The sequence below is a fragment of the Arachis hypogaea genome, chromosome 4, assembly GCF_003086295.3.
Source record: "Arachis hypogaea cultivar Tifrunner chromosome 4, arahy.Tifrunner.gnm2.J5K5, whole genome shotgun sequence".
NCBI lineage: Eukaryota > Viridiplantae > Streptophyta > Magnoliopsida > Fabales > Fabaceae > Arachis > Arachis hypogaea.
In genome coordinates this window covers 35,881,920-35,896,084 of record NC_092039.1, presented here as the reverse complement: position 1 = coordinate 35,896,084, position 14,165 = coordinate 35,881,920, and the positions used below count along the sequence as shown (strand labels likewise).

The 14,165-nt window shown below is 38.3% G+C and overlaps 1 non-coding gene across 1 annotated transcript; it reads left to right on the top strand.

Annotated features, from left to right (window-relative positions):
- Nucleotides 1-5,665: 5,665 nt before the first annotated feature.
- Nucleotides 5,666-5,773, top strand: LOC112798377 (small nucleolar RNA R71). The gene has a single exon (XR_003199990.1). It is a non-coding gene; the product is annotated as a small nucleolar RNA R71 (small nucleolar RNA).
- Nucleotides 5,774-14,165: the final 8,392 nt, after the last annotated feature.

Genomic DNA, 14,165 nt, shown 5'->3' with positions numbered 1-14,165 from the left:
GCTTCCCTCTTGAATCTCTCTTCCGTTGAGCGCCCTCTTCACAAATGTCTATGAGGACTTGGTCCAACCTTTGATCAAAGTTGACCCTTCTAGTGTAAGGGTGTTCATCTCCTTGCATCGTGGGCAAGTTGAATGCCAACCTTACATTTTTCGGACTAAAGTCTAAGCATTTCCCCCGAACCATTGTAAGCAAATTCTTTGGGTCCGGGTTCACACTTTGATCATGGTTCTTGATGATCCATGCATTGGCATAGAACTCTTGAACCATTAAGATTCTGACTTGTTGAATGGGGTTGGTAAGAACTTCCCAACCTCTTCTTCGGATCTCATGTCGGATCTCCGGATATTCACTCTTTTTGAGTTTGAAAGGGACCTCGAGGATCACCTTCTTCTTGGCCACAACTTCATAGAAGTGGTCTTGATGCACCCTTGAGATGAATCTCTCCATCTCCCATGACTCGGAGGTGGAAGCTTTTGCCTTCCCTTTCCTCTTTCTAGAGGTTTCTCCGTCCTTAGATGCCATAAATGGTTATGGAAAAACAAAAAGCAATGCTTTTACCACACCAAACTTAGAAGGTTTGCTCGTCCTCGAGCAAAAGAAGAAAGAAGAGAGTAGAAGAAGAAGAAATAGAGGAGATGGAGGTGGCTTTGTGGTTTGGCCAAGGGGGAGAAGTAGTGTTTAGGTTGTGTGAAAATGAAGGAGTGAAGATGGGTTTATATAGGGGTGGAGAGGGGTTGTATGGTTCGGCCATTATGGGTGGGTTTGGGAGGAAAAGTGGTTTGAATTTGAATGGTGAGGTAGGTGGGGTTTTATGAAGGATGGATGTGAGTGGTGAAGAGAATAGTGGGATTTGATAGGTGAGGGGTTTTTTGGGGAAGAGGTGTTGAGGTGATTGGTGAATGGGTGAAGAAGAGAGAGTGGTGGGGTAGGTGGGGATCCTGTGGGGTCCACAGATCCTGAGGCGTCAAGGAAAATTCATCCCTGCACCAAGTGGCGAGCAAAAATGCTCCTTCTGCCCATTATGGCATTAAACGCCGGGCTGGTGCCAATTTCTGGCATTTAACGCCAGCTTCTTGCCCCTTCCTGGCGTTTAACGCCAGTCTGGTGCCCCTTTCTGGCGTTAAACACCCAGAATGGTGCCAGACTGGGCGTTAAACGCCCATTTGCTGCCCTTACTGGCATTTAAATGCCAGCAAGTTTTCCTCCAGGGTGTGCTATTTTTCTTTCTATTTTTCATGCTGTTTTTGCTTTTTCAAGTGATTTTGTGACTTCCCATGATCATCAACCTATAAAAAAAACATAAAATAACAAAAGAAAATAGATAAATATTGTAACACCCTACCACACAGAGCCTTACGCTTAAGTCGTAAAGCAGAGGTGGCAAGGTATTACGACCTCTAAAAATTAAAATACATACTTATAATAGTAGAAAGAAGATAATAGACTAGGAGCCTTGAAAAACAAGCTAAACAAATTGATAAACAGAAAATCGTGACACACTCGCATGGATATTCGTAAAACGGACAGGTAAAATCGAAAGATAACTGAACACATATATATACATATCAGAGTTCCAAAACTCAGATAGCAAGCTCCAGACTCGACCTGCGAAGCTAAGGCCGACCAGAGTATATAATTATGTATATATACAACCCAAAATAAAACTCAAACCACAAAATAAACCCCTGTATCTCCAAGTCGACCTCTAGGAGGGACAAAACACAAAATATACATGCGGAGATTCTATAAACATATATACATAGCCTAAAACAAAATATGACAGTCCAAAAGACAGTTCTTCGCTCGTAAGGAGGATACCCAAACGCTCAACAAGGTGTCTCTCGACCTGCATCTGAAAAACAACAACATAGTATGGGATGAGAACCGGAGGTTCTCAGTATGGTAAAGGTGCCCGCATAGTTAATATAAAAGGTCTCGGGAAAGCCAGAGGCATTCCTAGAACTTCGACACTCAGATTTCAGCTTAAGAATTCAACTAAACCAGAAATTAGGTAGGTTGTCTAAGGTATTCTAATTCGGAATCTAACTTTAACCTAATAATTCACGTTCTGTCTCCTCTACTCCTCCGAATCATTGGTGGAACAATCCTCTCTCCTCACACCTTCGTCAAGAGGAATTTCCCAAAAAACATACACATACAATTCAAGCAAAGAAAACACAGATAGAGAAGCATTTACAGCAAGTAGAACAAGTAGCAGATAAGTAGAATTTAACAGTTAAACAAACTAAATCAATGCACACCCAAACAAAGCAAACAAATGCATATGATGTATGCCTGTCCTATGGCTGATGAGTCTCATCTGTCGGTTATACAGCCAACCCGACAAGTCCTGGTAGTTAACCATTGGACAGTCCCTCTGTGTGCGCATCCCCAAGCTCAATAATATTCCATGGAGTCAAACTCCAAGCTCAAATATAATGTTCCATGGAGTCACACTCCAAGCTCAATAGTATAGTATTCCATGGAGTTAAACTCCAAGCTCAATAATATTCAATATTCATATTTATATGCATGCCCATGGGGGAATCCGGGGAGTTAAAGTGCCCGGTCACATCTTGCGACAGAGGGTCAACAAATAGTCTCAAATATACAAGCCACATAATAATCTCTTTCCCTTTTAAAATATTACCTCAAATCAAACTCCAATTCTTAAAGAAATTTTGGCAATATCTCCTCTAAGACTCAAATTTCTGCCACCCTTCAAGGGTCCCAACTATCAAACCAAACACCTCTCAGTCACTCAAATCATTTCCAGTAACAAATTATTTCATAATCAAACAAATACCAATATTAAATCTTTTTTTCAAACCGACCAACTTCAACAGCAAATTATTGACAATAGCTAAACCTCACATTTTATACCATATACACAAATCCATCAATTATTCATTCATTTCATTCCTATCTTAAGGTCTTCTAGCCTGAGTTTTCACGTGACATTAAACATTATCTACGAGAAACCAAAACCATACCTTCGTACGGAATCAAAATATTCAAAGTTTCGGAGAAGCTTTCTGACTGAGCTATCGAAGAAGAAAATGTCCAGAATCGTCTATGTCTCCTAAAATTCCCGTTGGCCAAACCCAAAGAAAAGATGAACTATGTCACTGTCAACTTCCACTAATCAAAAATGGTGCCAACGTGTAGAAGAAGAGGTTACGAATACTCTTACCGGATTAGATTTTTGATTGGAGTTACGGATTGCAAGAAATCGAAGCCGGAAGTTCGAAGGAATTTACGTTCTTTCCTTTTTTTTTTCTTCGTTACGCTATTCTCTCTCTTTTCTTTCTTTCTTATGATGTTCATCTATATATATATGTATACATATATGAAGGCTTATATATAAGCCGCCTTAGCTTTCTTTATTATTATTATATATTTATATGTATGTATATATGCATAATAATAGTGATAATATATATATGTAACTTAATCCAAAATGTAAACCGTCTTTGATTTCCATCCTTTATAATTAATAATAGTAATAATAGTACTAGCAATAGCAATGATGATCATGTAATAATAATAATAATAATAATTAACGTAATAATAGTAATAATAATAATAATAATAATAATAACAACAACGTAGTGAATATAATAACAATAATGAATACATAATACTAGGGTTTAAAACTATATAAACTTATAATACATATAATACTCATAACAATTGTATGTAATGTTTATAATAATAATAATAATAATAATAATAATAATAATAATAATAATAATAATAATAATAATAATAATAATAATAATAATATTAAAGATTTGATTAAATTTAAATTATTATAAAATTAGTTCAATTACTGATAATAAAAATAATTTTTTTTTAAAATAAGAAATTCTAATCTTATAAAATAAATTATAACTTATTTATATTTATATTTTTAAAATTGAAGGTTGCTACAAATATAAGATTAGGTTGCCTCCCAATAAGCGCTTCTTTAATGTCAGTAGCTTGACAGTGGGCTCTCATGGAGCCTCACAAATACTCAGAGCAATGTTGGAACCTCCCAACACCAAACCTAGAGTTTGGTTGTGGCCTCCCAACACCAAACTTAGAGTTTGACTGTGGGGGCTCTGTTTGACTCTGTTTTGAGGGAAGCTCTTCATGCTTCCTCTCCATGGTTACAGAGGGTTATCCTTGAGCCTTAAACACGAAGGATTCTTCATTCACATGAATGATCAATTCTCCTCTGTCAACATCAATCACAGCCTTTGCTGTGGCTAGGAAGGGTCTGCCAAGGATGATGGATTCATCCATGCACTTCCCAGTCTCTAGGACTATGAAATTAGCAGGGATGTAATGGTCTTCAACTTTAACCAGAACATCCTCTACAAGTCCATAAGCTTGTTTTCTTGAATTGTCTGCCATCTCTAGTGAGATTCTTGCAGCTTGCACCTCAAAGATCCCTAGTTTCTCCATTACAGAGAGAGGCATGAGGTTTATGCTTGACCCTAGGTCACACAGAGCCTTCTCAAAGGTCATGGTGCCTATAATACAAGGTATTGAGAACTTCCCAGGGTCCTGTCTCTTTTGAGGTAATTTTTGCCTAGTCAAGTCATCCAGTTCTTTGGTGAGCAAAGGGGGTTCATCCTCCCAAGTCTCATTACCAAATAACTTGTCATTTAGCTTCATGATTGCTTAAAGGTACTTAGCAACTTGCTCTTCAGTGACATCTTCGTCCTCTTCAGAGGAAGAATACTCATCAGAGCTCATGAATGGCAGAAGTAAATCCAATGGAATCTCTATGGTCTCAGTGTCAGCCTCAGATTCCCATGGTTCCTCATTAGGGAACTCATTGGAGGCCAGTGGACGTCCCTTGAGGTCTTCCTCAGTGGCGATCACTGCTTCTTCCTCCTCTCCAAATTTGGCCATGTTGATGGCCTTGCACTCTCCTTTTGGATTCTCTTCTGTATTGCTTGGTAGGCTACTAGGAGGGAGTTAATTAACTTTCTTACTCAGCTGACCCACTTGTGCCTCCAAGTTTCTAATGGAGGACCTTGTTTCAGTCATGAAACTTTGAGTGGTTTTGATTAGATCAGAGACCATGGTTGCTAAGTCAGAGTGGCTCTGCTTAGAATTCTCTGTCTGTTGCTGAGAAGATGATGGAAAAGGCTTGCCATTGCTAAACCTGTTTCTTCCACCATTATTGTTATTGAAACCTTGTTGAAGTCTCTGTTGATCCTTCCATGAGAGATTTGGATGATTTCTCCATGAAGGATTATAGGTGTTTCCATAAGGTTCTCCCATGTAATTCACCTCTTCCATTGAAGGGTTCTCAGGATCATAAGCTTCTTCTTCAGATGAAGCATCCTTAGTACTGCCTGGTGCAACTTGCATTCCAGACAGACTTTGAGAAATCATATTGACTTGCTGAGTCAATATTTTGTTCTGAGCCAGTATGGCATTTAGAGTATCAATCTCAAGAACTCCTTTCTTCTGATTTGTCCCATTGTTCACAGGATTCCTTTCAGAAGTGTACATGAATTGGTTATTTGCAACCATTTCAATGAGTTCTTGAGCTTCTGCAAGCATCTTCTTCAGATGAAGAGATCCTCCAGCAGAGCTATCCAATGACATCTTGGACACTTCAGACAGACCATCATAGAAGATACCTATGATGCTCCATTCAGAAAGCATGTCAGAAGGACACTTTCTGATCAATTGTTTGTATCTTTCCCAAGCTTCATAGAGGGATTCACCTTTCTTCTGTCTAAAGGTTTGGACTTCCACTCTAAGCTTACTCAATTTTTGAGGTGGAAAGAACTTTTCCAAGAAGGCATTGACAAGCTTTTCCCAAGAGTTCAGGCTTTCTTTAGGTTGTGAGTCCAACCATATCCTAGCTCTATCTCTTACAGCAAAAGGGAATAGCATAAGTCTGTAGACCTCAGGGTCAACCCTATTGGTCTTGACAGTGTCACAGATTTGCAAGAATTCAGCTAAAAAGTGATGATGATCTTCTAATGGAAGTCCATGGAACTTGCAATTCTGTTGCATTAGAGAAACTAATTGAGGCTTAAGCTCAAAGTTGTTTGCTCCAACGGCAGGGATAGAGATGCTTCTCCCATAGAAGTCGGGAGTAGGTGCAGTAAAGTCACCCAGCACCTTCCTTGCATTATTTTCATTGTTGTTGTTTTCGGCTGCCGTGTCTTCTTCTTTAAAGATTTCTGTTAGGTCCTCTACAGAGAATTGTGCTTTAGCTTCTCTTTGCTTTCGCTTCAAGGTCCTTTCAGGTTCAGGGTCAGCTTCAACAAGAATGCCTTTGTCTTTGCTCCTGCTCATATGAAAGAGAAGAGAACAAGATAGTATGGAATCCTCTATGTCACAGTATAGAGATTCCTTGATGTGTCAGAGGAAAAGAAGAATAGAAGGAGAAGGTAGAAGAATTCAAACTTATCAAGAGAGATAGAGTTCGAATTGTGCATTGAGGAGGAGTGTTAGTCCATAAATAGAAGGATGTGAGAAGAGGGGAAGAATTTTTGAAATTAAAGTAAAAGATTTTTAAAAGAATTTTGAAAATTGATTGATAATTTTCGAAAACTAAGAGTGGGAAAGAAATTAAGTGATTTTTGAAAAAGATTTTGAAATTAGAAATCAAAAAGATATGATTGAAAACTATTTTGAAAAAGATGTGATTAAAAAGATATGATTGAAAAGTTATGGTTTTAAAAAGATATGATTGAAAAGATATGATTGAAAAAAAACAATTTAAAAAGATTTGATTTTTAAAATTAATGACTTGGCTAACAAGAAATTTGAAAGATATGATTCAGACATTAAACCTTTCTCAACAGAAAAGGCAACATACTTGAAATGTTGAATCAAATCATTAATTGTTAGCAAGTATTTTTGAAAATGGAAAGAAATTGATTTTGAAAATATATGATTGAAAAGATATGATTTGAAAAAGATTTGATTTTGAAAAATTTTGAAAACTTGAAAAAAAATTGAATTAAAAACAGAATCTTCCCTCTTGTGCCATCCTGGCATTAAACGCCCAGAATGGTATCTATTCTGGCATTTAACGCCCAAAATGCTACCCTTTTGGGCGTTAAACACCCAACCAGGTGCCCTGGCTGGCGTTTAAACGCCAGTTTTCCTTCCTTACTGGGTGTTTTGAACGCTCAACTTTTTCTGTGTAATTCCTCTGCTGTATGTTTTGAATCTTCAATTCTCTATATTATTGACTTGAAAAGACACAAATTAAAATTTTTTTTGGATTTTTAATAATGAGGAATAATCAAAATGAAACTAAGATCAAATAAATAATGCATGCAAGACACCAAACTTAGAAGTTTGTATACTACTGACACTAACAAGTTGAGAATGCATATGAGAAACAACAAAACACTCAAGACAAGAGATTTAAAGATCAGAGCAAGTAAATCATCAAGAACAACTTGAAGATCAATGAAGACACATGACTGAATTCGAAAAATGCAAGAAGAATAGAAACATGCAATTGAGACCAAACTTAAAATGAGACACTAGACTCAACAAGAAATGTTTTTGGTTTTTATGATTTTATAATTTTTTTGGATTTTTCGAAAATTATATGGAAAAGAAAATAAAGAGATTCAAAATTTTTAATAAGAATTCCAAGAATCATGCAATGTTAGTCTAAAGCTTCAGTCTAAAGAAATTAGACATGGCTAGCAAAGCTTCAGCAGGACATTGCATTCAAGAGCTAAATTGATGAGAATCCATCAGCTTTGGTGATGATAAGAACATCACCTTGAAACTCTAGAATTCATTCTTAAAAATTCTGAAAAATACCTAATCTAAGCAACGAGATGAACCGTCAGTTGTCCAAACTCAAACAATCCCCGGCAACGGCGCCAAAAACTTGGTGCACGAAATTGTGATCATCAATGGCGCCATCAACATGGTACGCTCAACTGCAATCTCAACTCTTTATTACAACTTCGCACAACTAACCAGCAAGTGCACTGGGTCGTCCAAGTAATAAACCTTACGCGAGTAAGGGTCGATCCCACGGAGATTATTGGTATGAAGCAAGCTATGGTCATCTTGTAAATCTCAGTCAGGCAGATTCAAATGGTTATGGATGATTTATGAATAAAGCATAAAATAAAGATAGAGATACTTATGTAATTCATTGGTGAGAATTTCAGATAAGCGTATGGAGATGCTTTGTCCCTTCCGTCTCTCTGCTTTCCTACTCTCTTCATCCAATCCTTCTTACTCCTTTCCATGGCAAGCTGTATGTTGGGCATCACTGTTGTCAATGGCTACAGTCCCGTCCTCTCAGTGAAAATGTTCAACGCGCTCTGTCACAGCACGGCTAATCATCTGTCGGTTCTCAATCAGGTTGGAATAGAATCTAGTGATTCTTTTGCGTCTGTCACTAACGCCCAGCCTTCAGGAGTTTGAAGCTTGTCACAGTCATTCAATCCTTGAATCCTACTCAGAATACCACAGACAAGGTTTAGACCTTCCGGATTCTCTTGAATGCCACCATCAATTCTAGCTTATACCACGAAGATTCTGATTAAGGAATCCAAGAGATAAACATTCAAGCCTTGTTTGCTTGTAGAACGGAAGTGTTTGTCAGGCACGTGTTCATAAGTGAGAATGATGATGAGCGTCACATAATCATCACATTCATCATGTTCTTGGGTACGAATGAATATCTTAGAGCAAGAATGAGCTGAATTGAATAGAAGAACAATAGTAATTGCATTAATACTCGAGGTACAGCAGAGCTCCACACCTTAATCTATGGTGTGTAGAAACTCCACCGTTGAAAATACATAAGAACAAGGTCTAGGCATGGCCGAATGGCCAGCCTCCCAAAGAGGGTTCAATCATAAAAACATGATCAAAAGATGTCAAATACAATAGCAAAAGATCCTATTTGTAGAGAACTAGTAGCTTAGGGTTTACAAAGATGAGTAAATGACATAAAAATCCACTTCCGGGCCCACTTGGTGTGTGCTTGGGCTGAGCATTGAAGCTTTCATGTGTAGAGACTTTTCTTGGAGTTAAACGCCAGCTTTTGTGCCAGTTTTGGCGTTTAACTCCCATTCTTGTGCCAGTTCCGGTGTTTTATGCCAGAATTCTTGAGCTGACTTGGAACGCCTGTTTGGGCCATCAAATCTCGGGCAAAGTAAGGACTATTATACATTGCTAGAAAGCCCAGGATGTCTACTTTTCAACGCAATTGAGAGCGCGCCAATTGGACCTCTGTAGCTCAAGAAAATCTACTTCGAGTGCAGGGAGGTCAGAATCCAACAGCATCTATAGTCCTTTTCAGCCTCTGAATCAGATTTTTGCTCAGGTCCCTCAATTTCAGCCAGAAAATACCTGAAATCACAGAAAAATACACAAACTCATAGTAAAGTCCAAAAAAGTGAATTTTAACTAAAAACTAATAAAATATAATAAAAACTAACTAAAACATACTAAAAACATACTAAAAATAATGCCAAAAAGCATATAAATTATCCGCTCATCACTTGTCTTACTGAACTTCGTGTTACTTTTCCCTTTTCTCTGTTTGAATGTGTTGTCCTTACCCAATTGAACTGTGCTCCCTCACAGTTACACCCTAACTCTTGGGCTTTTCTGCATGCGTTTCAATGCTTGATGGATTTCCTATCTGTTCCTTGTTCCCTTCCCATTTTCTTTTCTCTTTTTCAATTGAAAGGGGTTCGGAAAGGGTTGTAGGTTTGTCTAAGTAGTTTTCCTGGCCATTCTTTGTTCTTGTTATATAAATCCTCGTTCACAAATTTTAAGCCGATGTATGTAAAAGTGTGTTCGGTAGAATCGGAGTACCCCTTTTACTTGGATGATGAGCTTGTGGAGAAATGCCCTTTATATTGGTGTTCGGAACCGATTCAAATTCTTGAAGCTAACGAATGTAGCGAGGAAGAAGAGTTGTTGTTGGACTTTCTGGTTGAGATTTTTGCTGGTGGGGAATGTTTGTCAATTGGTGACATGCTCGGTTTCTATGATTCTGGTGATAGTGGGGGGTCTGAGGAATTATATAGGTATTATTTGGTTGTCTTACCTTTGCTTTTCATTTTTCTTCTTTATCTGATATTTTGTGTTTTTGCAGGCGGGCGTGTTCCTCTTCTTGATCCTTCTCGGTTTCAGTCCTTTTTGAAGAAGAAAAATGAACAGAGTGTCAGTGGCTCTAGGATTTTGAAGGAACGAGGTGGGGAAGCTGCGCATTTGATGAGCGGATAATTTGTACGCTTTTTGGCATTGTTTTTAGTATGTTTTTAGTATGATCTAGTTAGTTTTTAGTATATTTTCATTAGTTTTTAGTTAAAATTCACTTTTCTGGACTTTACTATGAGTTTGTGTGTTTTTCTGTGATTTCAGGTATTTTCTGGCTGAAATTGAGGGACCTGAGCAAAAATCTGATTCAGAGACTGAAAAGGACTGCAGATGCTGTTGGATTCTGACCTCCCTGCACTCGAAGTGGATTTTCTGGAGCTACAGAAGCCCAATTGGCGCGCTCTCAACGGCGTTGGAAAGTAGACATCCTGGGCTTTCCAGAAATATATGATAGTCCATACTTTGTCCAAGATTTGATGGCCCAAACCGGCGTTCAAAGTCACCCTCAGAAATTCCAGCGTTAAACGCCGGAACTGGCACCCAAATGGGAGTTAAACGCCCAAACTGGCACTAAAGCTGGCGTTTAACTCCAAGAGAGGTCTCTGCACGAAAATGCTTCATTGCTCAGCCCAAGCACACACCAAGTGGGCCCGGAAGTGGATTTTTATGTCATTTACTCATTTCTGTAAACCTTAGGCTACTAGTTCTCTATAAGTAGGACCTTTTACTATTGTATTTGAGGACTTTGGTAGCTATCTTCATTTTTATGCTATCTTAGATCACTGGGAGGCTGGCCATTCGGCCATGCCTAGACCTTGTTCTTATGTATTTTCAACGGTGGAGTTTCTACACACCATAGATTAAGGTGTGGAGCTCTGCTGTACCTCGAGTATTAATGCAATTACTATTGTTCTTCCATTCAATTCCGCTTGTTCTTGTTCTAAGATATCACTTGTTCTTCAACTTGATGAATGTGATGATCCGTGACACTCATCATCATTCTCACCTATGAACGTGTGACTGACAACAACCTCCGTTCTACATTCGATTGGGTGAATATCTCTTGGATTCCTGATTGCACGATGCATGGTTGATCGCCTGACAACCGAGTGCTCGTCTGACAAACGAGCCAACCATTCCGTGAGATCAGAGTCTTCGTGGTATAGGCTAGAACTGATGGCGGCATTCAAGAGAATCCGGAAGGTCTAACCTTGTCTGTGGTATTCTGAGTAGGATTCAATGATTGAATGACTGTGACGTGCTTCAAACTCCTAGCAGGCGGGGCGTTAGTGACAGACGCAAAAGAATCGATGGATTCTATTCCGGCCTGACCGAGAACCGACAGCTGATTACCCATGCTGTGACAGAGCATAGGCGACGTTTTCACTGAGAGGATGGGAGGTAGCCACTGACAATGGTGAAACCCTACATGAGCTTGCCATGGAAAGGAGTAAGAAGGATTGGATGAAGACAGTAGGAAAGCAGAGAGACGGAAGGGAAGGCATCTTCATGCGCTTATCTGAAGTTCCTACCAATGAATTACATAAGTATCTCTATCTTTACCTTTATGTTTATTTCGTTCATCATCATACATCCATTTGAGTTTGCCTAACTAAGATTTACAAGATGACCATAGCTTGCTTCATACTAACAATCTCCGTGGGATCGACCCTTACTCGCGTAAGGTTTATTACTTGGACGACCCAGTGCACTTGCTGGTTAGTTGTGCGAAGTTGTGTAATGCCATGGTATTGAACACCAAGTTCTTGGGGTTCATGACCGGGGATTATGAGAGTTGTGAAAAGTATTGTTCACAATTTCGCGCACCAAGTTTTTGGCGCCGTTGCCGGGGATTGTTCAAGTTTTGAGCAAGCTTTTGGTAACATCAGTGCCAAGGATTGTTGAGTTTGGACAACTGAAGGTTCATCTTGTTGCTTAGATTAGGTATTTTTTTTTTCGAAATTCTTGAAGAGGAATTCTAGAGTTTCATGATGATTTGTTGAAGTCTGGCTGGCTGAGAAGCCATGTCTAATTTCATTGGACCGAGGTTTCAACTTATCATCACAAGAGCTTGTTGATTTTTATCAATCTTGCTTTTGGAGCAGTGATCTGCTAAGGCTTGGCTGGCCTTTGGCCATGTCTAGAGTTTTGGACCGAAGCTTTCTTTGAAAGCTTGGCTGGCTGTGAAGCCATGTCTAATTCCTGGACCGGAGTCTTAGACTAGCATTGCACTGATTCCTGGAATTCTCATTAAGAATTTTGATATCTTTTTTCCATTAGATTTTCGAAAAACACAAAAAAAAAATTTACAAAATCATAAAATCCAAAAAAATTTTCTTGTTTGAGTCCAGTGTCTCATCTTAAGTTTGGTGTCAATTGCATGCATTCATTCATGTGTCTTAGTGATCTTCAAGATGTTCTTGATGATTTCTCACTCTAATCTTTAAATTCTCTTGACTTGAGTGTTTTGTGTGTCTCATATGCATTCTCATTAGTGTCAGTAGTATACAAACTGCTAAGTTTGGTGTCTTGCATGCATTGTTATTTGATTCTTGTTGCATTTTGATTTTTCCTTATGATTAAAAATCCAAAAATATTTCTAATTTGTGTCTTCTCAAGTCAATAATACAGAGAATTAAAGATTCAGAACATGCTGCAGAGGAATTACACAGAAAAAGCTGGGCGTTCAAAACGCCCAGTAAAGAAGGACAGACTGGCGTTTAAACGCCAGCCAGGATACCTGGTTGGGCGTTTAACGCCCAAAGAGGTATAGTTTTGGGCGTTAAACGCCAGAATGTGCACCATTCTGGGCGTTTAACGCCAGGATGGCTAAAGGGGGAAGATTTTGTTTTCAAATCAATTTTTTTTTAGTTTTTCAAAATCTTTTCACAATCAAATCTTTTTCAAATCAATTTTTCAATCAAATCTTTTTCAAAATCAATTTCTTTCCATTTTCAAAGATACTTGCTACCAATTAATGATTTGATTCAACGTTTCAAGTATGTTGCCTTTTCTGTTGAGAGAGGTTTAATGTTTGAATCATATCTTTTCTTGTTAGTCAAGTTTTTAATTTTCAAAATCAAATCTTTCTAAAATGTTTTTCAAATCACATCTTCTCAATCACATCTTTTTAAAACCAATCATATTTTCTTAATCACATCTTTTTCAAAATAGTTTTCAATCAAATCTTCTTCATTTCTAATTTCAAAATCTTTTTTTCAAAAATCACTTGATTTCTTTTCAACTTTCATTTTCGAAAATTAAGTAATGTTTTTCAAAAATACTTTCAAAATTTTTCACTTAATTTTCGAAAATCACTTCCCTTCTTCTCACATCCTTCTATTTATGGACTAACACTATTCTTTAATGCAAAATTCGAACTCCATCTTCTTTGATAAGTTCGAATTTTCTACTTCTGTCTTCTACCTTTCTCTTCCTCTGACACTTCAAGGAATCTCTATACTGTGACATAGAGGATTCCACATTTTCTTGTTCTCTTCTCTTTCTTATGAGCAGGAGCAAAGACAAAAGCATTCTTGTTGAAGCTGATCCTGAACCTGAAACGACCTTGAAGAGAAAGCTAAGAGAAGCCAAAGCACAACTCTCTTTAGAGGACCTGACCGAATTCTTCAAAGAAGAAGAACACATGGCAGCCGAAAACAACAATGCCAACAATGCAAGGAAGGTGCTGGGTGACTTTACTGCACCTACTCCCGATTTCTATGGGAGAAGCATCTCTATCCCTGCCATTGGAGCAAACAACTTTGAGCTTAAGCCTCAATTAGTTTCTCTAATGCAACAGAATTGCAAGTTCCATGGACTTCCATTGGAAGATCCTCATCAGTTTTTAGCTGAGTTCTTGCAAATCTGTGACACTGTCAAGACTAATGGGGTTGACCCTGAGGTCTACAAACTTATGCTATTCCCTTTTGCTGTAAGAGACAGAGCTAGAACATGGTTGGACTCTCAACCTAAAGAAAGCCTGGACTCTTGGGAAAAGCTAGTCAATGCCTTCTTGGCAAAGTTCTTTCCACCTCAAAAATTGAGT